Source organism: Papaver somniferum, chromosome 4 (genome assembly GCF_003573695.1).
Source record: "Papaver somniferum cultivar HN1 chromosome 4, ASM357369v1, whole genome shotgun sequence".
Lineage (NCBI taxonomy): Eukaryota > Viridiplantae > Streptophyta > Magnoliopsida > Ranunculales > Papaveraceae > Papaver > Papaver somniferum.
Genome location: NC_039361.1, coordinates 40,917,280 through 40,928,992, shown reverse-complemented (window position 1 = coordinate 40,928,992; position 11,713 = coordinate 40,917,280).

The following is an 11,713-nucleotide window of genomic DNA, read 5'->3' as shown; positions in this document are numbered from 1 at the left end:
AAAAAAAAAAAAAAAAAAAAAAAAAAAAAAAAAAAAAAAAAAAACATAACCTGCTTGCAGAAAAAGAAGATTCTAAAACCATCTTTGTTAATTTCTATCAGTCACTGCTGATCACAATTCAGGGAACAGGATTTAGTATGTGCATGTCGACAAAATTATCGGCTTACAACAGCTAATAAAAAATCTATCCACATGGTTCACTGCTGCTTCAAGGAAACATGACTTGATTCCTAGTCTCTATAATGGGACAATAATAACGGTCACTTGATGTGTAAAGAAGAGATCACCGATCCAACTCACTGACTCAACGAGTCGATCGAAATTACTTTGTCTAGCGGGGTTGAGTGACTAGTTATATGATGGGTGATGCGTCCTTTGGTGTGTAAAAATCATCAACGGCTACCTGCTGAAACCTTAAAAATAAGACCAAAAGTTTCACCGACCACTAGTCCTCCTCACTTTACAGCTCTTTAGAAATTCAAATCTAAGTACCAAGAATAACACCTTTTTTCGTTACATCTTCCAATAAAACTTCATGAAACAACTCAAATCTTCAAAGGGACTTTCTATCTGCAGCTGAAAAGAGAGTGAGGAGGATCTTACTCGATCACCACTCCACAAAATGCCTAGAGAAAGAGTTCTACCAGACATTTTAGAAAGAGCAATGAATCTTCTGAACTCCTCATTTTTCATGGCGAAAATCAGGAAACCCATTCGATTGAAGCTCGTTATAATGAGAAAGAGTATAAATTTCAAGAAGCTCCTCAAGCACAACAACAGCGATTATACTCCACTTTTTCATTATCAAAGCAGCTCTAGATTGAAGACACTGGGGAGCAGAACTAATTTGAACTGTTCCATGTTTTTTCATTGTTATCGTCGTCGCCGCCGCCTTTCTAATGGTTTGAGAATTGAAGTTGGATGCCAGGAAAAGGAAAGAGAAGAAGAGGATTACTTGAATCACCAGATGGATGTGAATCATAATAAGGATGTTGTTGTAAGACAGGTACTAATTGATGACGGGGAGTTTCTGGATTCCGGCGGAGAAGATGAATATGATGTTAATATTGATAGAAAAGCTGAGATGTTCATTCAAAGGTTTTACCGAGAAATGAGATTGGAAAGACAAGATTCAAATATCAAACTCATCGGATATACTAATCATATAGAGGGTGTAATTGTTTGATTTTTTTTTTGTTACCTATAGGTTGCTATCTGTTTGTTTCTCTGTTCTTCATTTGTTTGTTATTGCAATTATTTATTGAATAATTTGTAACTCATTTGTAGCGATTTTTTGGTCTAGCACCCGAACACAATTTATTGTTTTTGTTCATCTCATTTCCACATTTCTAATCTCTATTGGTATCACATCATTTCGCATTTGAGATTTCCTGGATGCTAGTGTGCATGAGCTTCAACATGTAAATCCATTGGAAACGTCGTGAAAAAGTCATTCCGGTCATCTCTTGATTTATGTTTAAAATGCAACAATCCTGTTTTGTTAAATCCATCCATATGCAATTTTTTTCCATATTATATTTATTTTTTTGGTACCTATGGAAACAAATAAGATGCTGAAGGAAACTATATTTATACACATATAACTGGGAGATAAGCATAAACATGGGAGAGTAGATACATGATCGAACGCTAGTTTACTAAGGTAAACAACACAACACAACATATCTAGTGTCGTGTGGGTCAGAAAAAATTCTGTAATCTTACGAAAATTCTGAAAAAATTCTCTCTAGTTTATTCATTTCATTTGTCTTTTTTTCTTTTAAGTTTTTGCACAAAGGTTAAAAATGTTTGTAAAATTGTGATTTTCCAACTTTCCAAGCTATTTTAGCTGATTAGAACCTTTCAATCAAATCAAGTAGATAGTTTTCTGAAAATTGAATCGAATACTTCTGTTTTACCGATTTTTTGGTCTAGCACCCGAACACAATTTATTGTTTCTGTTCATCTCATTTCCGCAGTTCTAATCTCTATTGATATCACATCATTTCGTATTTGAGATTTCCTGGATGCTAGTTGAGCTTCAACATGTAAATCCATTGGAAACATCATGAAAAAGTCATTCCGGTCATCTCTTGATTTATGTATAAAATCCAACAGTCCTGTTTTGTTAAATCCATCGATGTGCAATTTTTTTTCCATATTATATTTATGTTTTTGGCACCTATGGAAATAAATAAGATGCTGAAGGAAACTATATTTATACACATACAACTGGGAGATAAGCATAAACATGGGAGAGTAGATACATGATCGAACGCTAGTTTACTAAGGTAAACAATACAACACAATAGATCTAGTGTCGTGTGGGGTCAGATATTTTTTTGTAATCTTACGAAAATTTTGAAAAAAATCTCTCTAGTTCATTCATTTCATTTATTTTTTTTCTTTTAAGTTTTTGCACAAAGGTTAAAAATGTTTGCAAAATTGTGATTTTCCAACTTTCCAAGCTATTTTAGCTGATTAGAAATTTTCAATCAGTTCAAGTAGATAGTTTTCTGAAATTGAATCGAACACTTCTGTTTTGCCGATTTTTTGGTCTAGCATCCGAACACAATTTATTGTTTCTGTTCATCTCATTTCCACAGTTCTAATCTCTATTGGTATCACATCATTTCGCATTTGAGATTTCCTGGATGCTAGTGTGCATGAGCTTCAACATGTAAATCCACTGGAAACGTCATGAAAAAGTCATTCCGGTCATCTCTTGATTTATGTATAAAATCCAACAATCGTGTTTTGTTAAATCCATCTATATGCAATTCTTTTCCATATTATGTTTATACTTTTGGTAGCTATAGAAACAAATAAGATGCTGGAGTAAACTATATTCATACACATCAAAATCGGAGAGAAGATGCAGAGAAGATACATGATCGAAAGCAAGTTTACTGAGGTAAATAATACACCAAATTTTCAGTGGTTCAGTTTAAGGAGGTAAACAATAACAATGCGGGTCTCAAAAACTTCTGTAATCTAATGAAACACAATTCAAATCAGAAACTCTCTAGTTCATTCATTTTATTTGTTTTTTTTTTCTTCAAAGTTTTTGCACAAGGTTAAAAATGTTACAAAATTGTGATTTAGGTCTTCTAAGCTATTTAAGTTGATTAGAACTTCTCAACCAGTTCAAGTAGATAGTTTTCATGCTGTCACATAACTAAAGAAGATTTGAAAATTGAATTGAACACTTCTATCTAAAGAAAACTTCACACACCAACACTGAATTCTAGGGCTTACTACTATGAGTTGAACCTAATATTTGAATGAATAACATCACCGGAAAATGGGCCATTTGTCCAACTATTTTTAAAACATGGTTCTAATGGACGAGTAAAAATTAGTATGGGTGAAATGAACACCAAAAAAATAGCAAGAATGAAACTGGATTCATCCTGCCTTAAACTTAAAAAAGAGCGAGGATGAAACTGGATGCATGCTGATGTAAATTAAAAATAAGAAAAAGTATTTGAAAATGGGTAGGATGAAACTGTTTACATCCTGGCTATTTTTACATTTTCTTCCATTTAAACAGTATTAAATTTTACATGTCTTTTTTACCCAGGAATTGTTGATTTTGATCTTTTTAACCAATTTTGTGTAACATCAATAAATTTGAATTTCCTTCTGATTTTTCACTAAATTATCCTTATATTCCACAACTAAAATATAATAAGTCCTCAATTTCAGTCATTCAGACCTTAAATTCGGTTCTCAGCTAGAGGATGTAATTGTTTGAATTTTTTTGTCACCTATAGCTTTTTGTTTGTTTCTCTGTTCTTCATTTGTTTGTTATTGCAATTATTTTGGGCTAATTATATATTGAATACTTTAATACTCATTTTTACCGAATTCCTAGTCTAGCACTCGAACATAATTTATTGTTTCTGTTCATCTCATATCCACATTTTTAATTTCTATTGGTATGACATGCATTTCAGATTTGTATGAACCGAAATTCACACTGATTTGAGATTTTCGGTATGCTAGTTTGCATGAGCACAACATGTAAATTTATTGGAAATGTCATGAACAAGTCATTTCGGTCATCTCTTGAATTATGTATAAAATATAACGACCGTGTTTTCTTGAATCGATTGATATACAATTTTCTTTCAACATGTGGAATTCTGGATTTAACCTCTTGGTAGCAATGGAAACAAATGAGAAGCTGGAGGAAACTATATTTATATGCATAAACACCAAAAGGTAAATCAAGATTTATCGTGGTGGTTTCATTGGGGATTGGAACAAACATCAGTTTCGGAAAGTAAACAATAGTAAGAATTGGAAAAGATTAGAACCCTATTATTGGGGTTTAAAAAGGCTGGGTTTTTTAGGGCTTTATAGGGTCATGAAATAGTAATCCACAGAACCCCTTATCGTGGTTCTTACGTAATACCTAATCTATCCTTAATTTGATTAGTGCTAATTAAATTGATTAAGATAACTAATCAGTATTAGTGAATGGATTAGATTAATCAAATCATTAATCTTTTACAAATCAAAACTTGATTTTTTTGGATTTTGAAGAAGAAAAAAGGGTGATTTCGGTGAAATTTTTTTTGAAAACAAATCAAGAAAAATGATAAAATCCTTCGTCACAAAACTCAGGATAACCTTATAATCAACTCCCAACATCAATTTATCGATTCAAATCCGTCAAAAATCAGAGCAAAATCTGAATTTTTTTGCTTTTACGGCTAGGAAAATTTGTCGAACCAGCTGTAAATACATAACTACGGTTGGGATATGAGGAACTCTCAGCCGTGAACACATAAAACAGATGGGAAGTGAATAACTTATGTCCGTTACGTTTCCCAGATAACCTGAATCTGTATTACGGCTGGGTTAACATACTTTTCCCGTCCGTAAATCAATTTGTAAGTTGAGAAATTTTGAATTTCAACATGAATACATACTACGATTGAAAATTATTAATAGTTTCATTTAGACCATAATAAAACTCATTATATGCTTAATAGATCCCCATTACAAAGTTGGTTTTAATAACATCCCTTTCGATGTATCGAGAAGTCTTTGATGATGGCGAATTGAGCTTCGAAGTTGAAATGATAACCTTTCCATTTTCTCCATTCCTTCTTAGCTTGAGCTATGACTTCTTCATCAGTCTCACCTCTAAGTCGAAGTTGCTTGCACATACGAAATAAAGCCATATATTCTTCCATTTTTTTGCATATGTCTGAAAATCGAAGATACAATTCAATCCCCATCGCGGTTGTTAGTGTTACCTGTTTCACTACAAAAAAAATTCAAAAATATTACTCAAATATGATTGACTTAGTAAACCATCATTCGTTCGTTCTTCTCCCTTCTTTGGATAGCATAATACAAAATTTTTGAAAAGAGACAAGTCTTCTTCCAAAGTAAAGTTGGGTTTATCCTTTGAGTACATTGCACTGAGTTTGTAGGAGTTTTAATGGAGATTATTAATGTAGAATCTGTAATTTTGATTTGGAATGGGTGGTTATATGGAGATCATGGAGTTATTTCAAGTTTAAATAAGTGGTTGAACAACTAGAACCTTCTATAGATCAGTCTCCAAACGGATCTACTTTTCAAGATTCAAAAAACTAGCCGATTTGATATGGTATAAAAAAAATTATAGGTGTTTACATTTAGGAAATCGAAAAGTCGACCCAGCCGTAATGCTGTATAATAAGTTTGTAGAGTTTTTGGTGTGTTAGATTTACGGCTAGTATTTCTGGTCGTAAATAAGATTTATTACTTTCTATCATAATTACTACCTGGATATGTAGCCGTAACCAGGAGTCATTTTCTTTTTGGGTTATCAGAGTAATATACGGCTAGGTAGTTTCCAACCGTAACAGGTTTACGGATGGGGTTCCTAACCGTGCTGATATTATGGTCAGGAACTAGAAAGGTCGACCAAGCCGTAACCAAAATTTGCAAAGTTATGTCAAAATTAAGGTTTGGAGTCCTAACCATAACCATGATATACGGCATGGATATGTAGCCGTAAACATGACTCTTTTTTTTTTATGACCAGAGTAATACACGGCTAGGTATTTCCTAACCGTAAACACTTTACGGACGCTTTTCCCAACCGTTTTCTTGTTAACGTTCGGGAGTTTCTAACCGAAAAACTGTGCAAGTTTATTTGACAACAATTATATGCATTTTCGGCTAGGTTCTGTGAAGCATCGACCTAGCCGAAAGTGCACAAAAAATTCAATAATGTTGATTTTTTCCTCATTTTTCTTAGATTAGACAAATGGAAAGACTAACATACATTTATACATGCAAATTTATAAAAGTTCATCCATCCAAATCCGTAACCAAACAACGAAAATATTAAATAGACAAAGTCTTGGATAATAAAAAATCCATGAAGTAAAATCCTAAAAAGCAAGTAAATAGTCATTCACTTGATTCCTCCTCCGAAGACGAGCGCAAAAACGAATCCAAATTGTCTTCTTTCTCCTGTTCCACAACTTGTTCTACAACTCTAGCCTTTTCACCTCCTCTTCCACTACCACCTTGAATTGGAGTCTTTTTACCTCCACCACGTCCACCTCGAGCACTTGTTCCAGCACGGCCACCTTTTTCACCTCCACCTCGACCGCCTCGACCACATTTTCGTTGCTTTGATTGAACTTGCTCACCGGAGGGAGTATCCGAGTCGTCGCTTGAAGAAGGAGACTGATAGACACATTTTTGTGTTTAATTTGATCTCAATACTATATATTGTTGGCACTCGAGTTTGTACTAATTTTGGTGTTTTATGTGTTTGTAGGCACCTTTGGAAAATAAACATTTTTTGGAAAATTCGGCTCGAAAAGTTGGTAAAAGCCCCGGAGGACAGGTGTTATTCGGACTCTCACCGTTGGATAAGGGGCACCTCAATTACTAAGGGCACCCAGGTCACCCCAAAAGGCATCTGCTATTTGAACCCCAGTACAGGATTAGGGGGAGGTCATCTTCTCCATTTGAATTTTGTTTTTGGCGGGAAAATGGAGAACACTTCTGCAGATTTTTGATCGAATTGTTGAACGTGTTATAGGGAGATTCAATGGCTGATTTTTGGTAGATAGTTGTGATATGGCCTATTAAACACACTGTGGGCGTTTGGTTCGACCATAATTGGCTAGAATCAGCTAAACAATTCACGGGTTGAAAACAGGGCAGTTCGTGTATATCACGGGTTTCACGTGATTTGGAGAAGATTTAACGTGTTTTGTGCGTGCATGGAAGACCCTCACAGCCTGTTGGATCGTGAAGGAGTTAAATATGGTAATTTGGAGGCTTGAAAACGCGTGAGAAGATGAAACAGGAAAGAAAATATTCTCAGGAATATTTTCTTTACTTCCGAGTTAAAGAGAATTATATGGAGTGAATGAGCGAGATTTGATGGGTCTGTTGGCTATAAATAGGTTGCTGGGGTTGAGTAAAAAGGGTGTCGAGAGTTTGGGGTTTAGAGGAGAGCTCAGGAAGCAGAAATCACGAGTTGCAGAAACTCGGTTCCTGCTGCTGTTGCTGAAGAACGCGAAGAACATGAAGAACGGACGTCCAGGAACCGTCGTTCTTCAACAGTGACAACGACAGGTCAGCGTGGGTCATAGGTGTGGGTCTTAGAACCACAGCGACAATAGCACTGCTCTTTTATCGTTCTTTTGTGACGCTTCATGTGGGTCGCACATTAGCTGTTTACACCATTTTCTCTTCTCTTCATTGTAAACACCATTTGAGAAATAAATAAATATTTTGAGCGTGTTTTTATCATGATGAGCTAAACCCAACACTGGGACGACGAAGGAGGGTGAATTTCATACACGTGTAAATTTATTTTATTCTTTTTTTATGACTTTTGCATTAATTTAAAATTGAAATATGATTTGAATTAATTGGTTGTTATTTAATTTGATGATGTATGCTTAGCTTAGCTGTTTTGATACATCATGCTTAGGACTTACAATCGATGTTTTGAGAATCTATCTTGGAAAAATCAGAGTCCATGTTTATTTTATTGAGTTTTAAATTTTCAAAGAATATATGAATGAACCCTGTGTAGTGAATTCGGCCAAATCCTTAGTCCCAGTACCTCTCGCCCATTGTTAATATTTTTGTATATATAATTTTATTATATCTAAAATTCCATTTCCTTCACAAGTATGAAACGAATCTTTTTACCACTACCACTACAACAATTTTGAAAATATTATCAAATTTTGGCGCCGCCGACGCGGATTTGTGCTTAGGTAGAACTTTTAGGTTTTTATTATTTTTTACTATTCCATTTGTTCTTTTTACGTCTCTTTGGTTGTGTCTTTGTATTACAGGTTTGAAGTTGGATACTAAAGACCTTGGAATCAAAGCTTAAAGCTAAAAGAGAAGGAAAAAAGACAAAGCAAAAAAATAAAGAAAAAAGAGAGAAAAAAAAAAGAGAGAGAATTTTTTATTTTTTTATTTTTTTTAAGAGGCTTTCCATTTTATTTTATTTTTTTGTAATTATTATTATTATTTTTTGTATTTCTTTTCATTGGACTGGACTTTGGACAATTTATTTTAATTTTAAACCCTACGGAAGGGCTATATAAAAAAAATTAAATATAAATTGTTTGCAGGGAAGGACGACGATTACAATATCGTCTCGGCCCCTCGGGTTCGCACACTGACACCGGAGTCAGTGGCCTGAGTCGACTACAGCGGTTCTTCGCCCGTCTGGTACGGGAGGTAAACTTCTAAACACCCGCGAATCTCCTGTCAGCGGGTTTACTGTCTGCCTTAAGGTGATTATATGTTGAGGACTGAACCGGCTGCTTTAATTTCCTAGTAAAGGGCAAGAACTGGCCATATAAGATAAGGGTTCGGATTTCATCACCGTTCCCTTCTTGCCCGCCTTAGGTAAACGAAACCTAATGCGAACCCAAGCTTAAAATTTGATTAGAACGAGACCGATAGGGTAACGAGCTTGGTAGGAAAATCTTTCGAAAAATATTGGTTACTCTTTTAAGCATACTTCAAAGTTCTTGATGGTTTCTGTAAGTTGAATGCGTGACTGCGCCGCCTTGTAATACCGGTGAGGCTTTGGGTATCAAAGCTCCACTGAGCTTCCCTCGCCTCGATTCAACTTACATTAGCTCGGATTGATTCCAGAGGGGTGTGCTCAAATTGTAACGAATTCCTTTTCGAAGGAATAAAAGCTGGTCTAGAAAACAATCTAAGTGGATCCATCATGCTTTTTGTTTGCTAGATTTTATAGGTTTGATTTGGTCGAGTCAGCCTTGTTTGTGATTGTGTAGAATTCCCTTGCAATTAAGAATGTCGAACTGGTATGATAGAAGCCAATACAATGAGTATCGACCTGAATTTGAATATGGACATCATCCTTTTTATGACCATGTTGGGAATAGTGGTTGGGAACGCCATCCTTTGGAAGGATATGGGTCATACCCTGGTGAGCCCAATTACTATCCACACATGCATCAGTCTTACGAGCAAGAAGATTATAGTACTAGTTCTTCGTCTCTAGAGGATACAATCAAACTATTGAAAAGTAGTCCTTCTTATGATCCCTCTGTTCCTATTCCTCCTTTAGAAGAGTCCCTCAGGGAGTTAGCTGAGTCGACGCGTAAGTTTGCTGAGATGAATAGTGTAATTATAGACGAAAGAACTACAATAATGAGTGAACTTTCTATAGAAGAATCCCTCGAGCGGATAGCTGAGACAAACAAAATAATTGCTCGAAATTACTTGAATTGCCAATATAGTGTATCCAATAATACCCTTGAGAATGAAGATAGTTATTTACATAATCAAGATAACAAGGTTAGAATTGGTAGCACTACTTGTTTTGATGAGGTTCAACATCTTCGTACTATTATGATGAGGATAGTAGTAATGAAGAATCTGAAATGTGTAGGCATAGTGATCAGGAGTCTATTAATCCAATTGAGATTTATAATGGTTCTATTATTTCTAGTTCAAATCCAAATAATTTTTATGATTATTCACCTATTCAAAAGGACGAGGATTTAATTAGGGATACCACCGTTTTAGACGATGTAGTTTTTTCTTTTGATTACGAAGCCGATAATGCTTTAGAGGAACGGGTTTATTCCGAAAATGCTGTTTTAGAGTCTAGCGACTTAGAAACAATATTCTTAGACGAAGAAAATGAACTCGTAGAGCTATTAAATATGAGTGAGGATGCGTCACTTGAGTATAACCTCGAAGAAGCAATTGACTATTTTCAGGATTCCAATGATCTAGAAATTAAGGAATTATAGCTAGTCTATCTAGAGATACCCAAAAATCTAAGTTTGGGGGTGATTATCATTCTCCTTGTGCCATACCTTTAGCTTTTACAGAGATCCCTCATTTTGGACTTGATATCTCTGCCTCGACCATTTTACAAGATTACCTTCATACTCGTTTTCCCGAACCTAATGATGTCCAGGAAATAAGTTCAGTCGTTAGAAACCCATCCTCTGGTTGATGTGGTTTTCCCAGGCTATGATACCCAGATTGACTTTGTTTTCCCACCAAATAGTTTTCTTCCAAATGTGAGAACGTTTATATTTTCAAATGTGTCGAATATTAAGTTGTGAGACTAAACCAAAATGCTTTAGGAAATTAGAATCGACACATTTGCTTAAGAGTGACCACTACTCTCATTGTGGTCAATTTTGTAAGTCAAATCTTATTGACTTAGAGGATCCTCAGTTATTTAGGTTATTATTGTGCGCTTCTAAGATCATATTTGAGTTTTTCCAGACTCTAGGACCTAATGATTCGGATCCCACCTATGAAGAAACGCAACCAATGAAAATATTTTATTTAGACCCTTTCTTAGAACCTGAACCACAATTAGATATAAATATCTTAATCAGGAAACTAGATAAGGGCATGCTATCCTTGTTCACTTTCTTGGGTTATTGTAGTTTTCTTTGGTCGGCTCTTTTTGGTTTTGAAGACCCACAGTTATTTCGGCTTTTACTTTTTGATTCTATGAGGTGACTAATTCCTTCCGATGTCTGGCTGAAGACTTTAAACTTAGCACTTCTTGGGAGGTAACCCAATCTCATGCGACACGGTAATATCTTTCCTTAACTCTTTTGCTTCAAATGGTAACAGTTTCTCCTTGTTCATATGCTTTTAATTTTATCTTTAAAACATCGAGGACAATGTTAGATTTAAGTTTGGGGGTATGGGAGAAACATTTTAGTTGCACTTTTGAAACTTCTAGCGTCACATGGTATCCGGTTAGCTAAGTTTACATACTATTTCTCACCGAAAAGATAGAAATTGGAATGCTAGAGATAACAACTTATTGAGACATTAGAGAAAAAGACATTGAGATCCTTGAAATTCAGTAGAGAACTTGTTCCTTTTAGAGGGTAACCGTGATGGACCTAACCATACATGATGGAAAGGCAAGTAGGTCAGGGAAATGCCAGAAAGACAAAGCAACCTCACAATGTAGTCTTAGTTACTGGATTGCGACTCTCTCTCGGTAGAAACTTATCATCATCAACAAGCGGAGCGACATCAAAATCTATGAAGAAAGTTGAAGATGTTTTAGGTTTAGAAGCAACAATAGAAGAGAATAATTCAAAAATCAAAGTTGAAGTTATAATAGCAAATGATATAAGTTGTTAGAATCCATGATACCAAGACATCACAAGTTGCGAAGATCCAAGTTTTGAAAGTC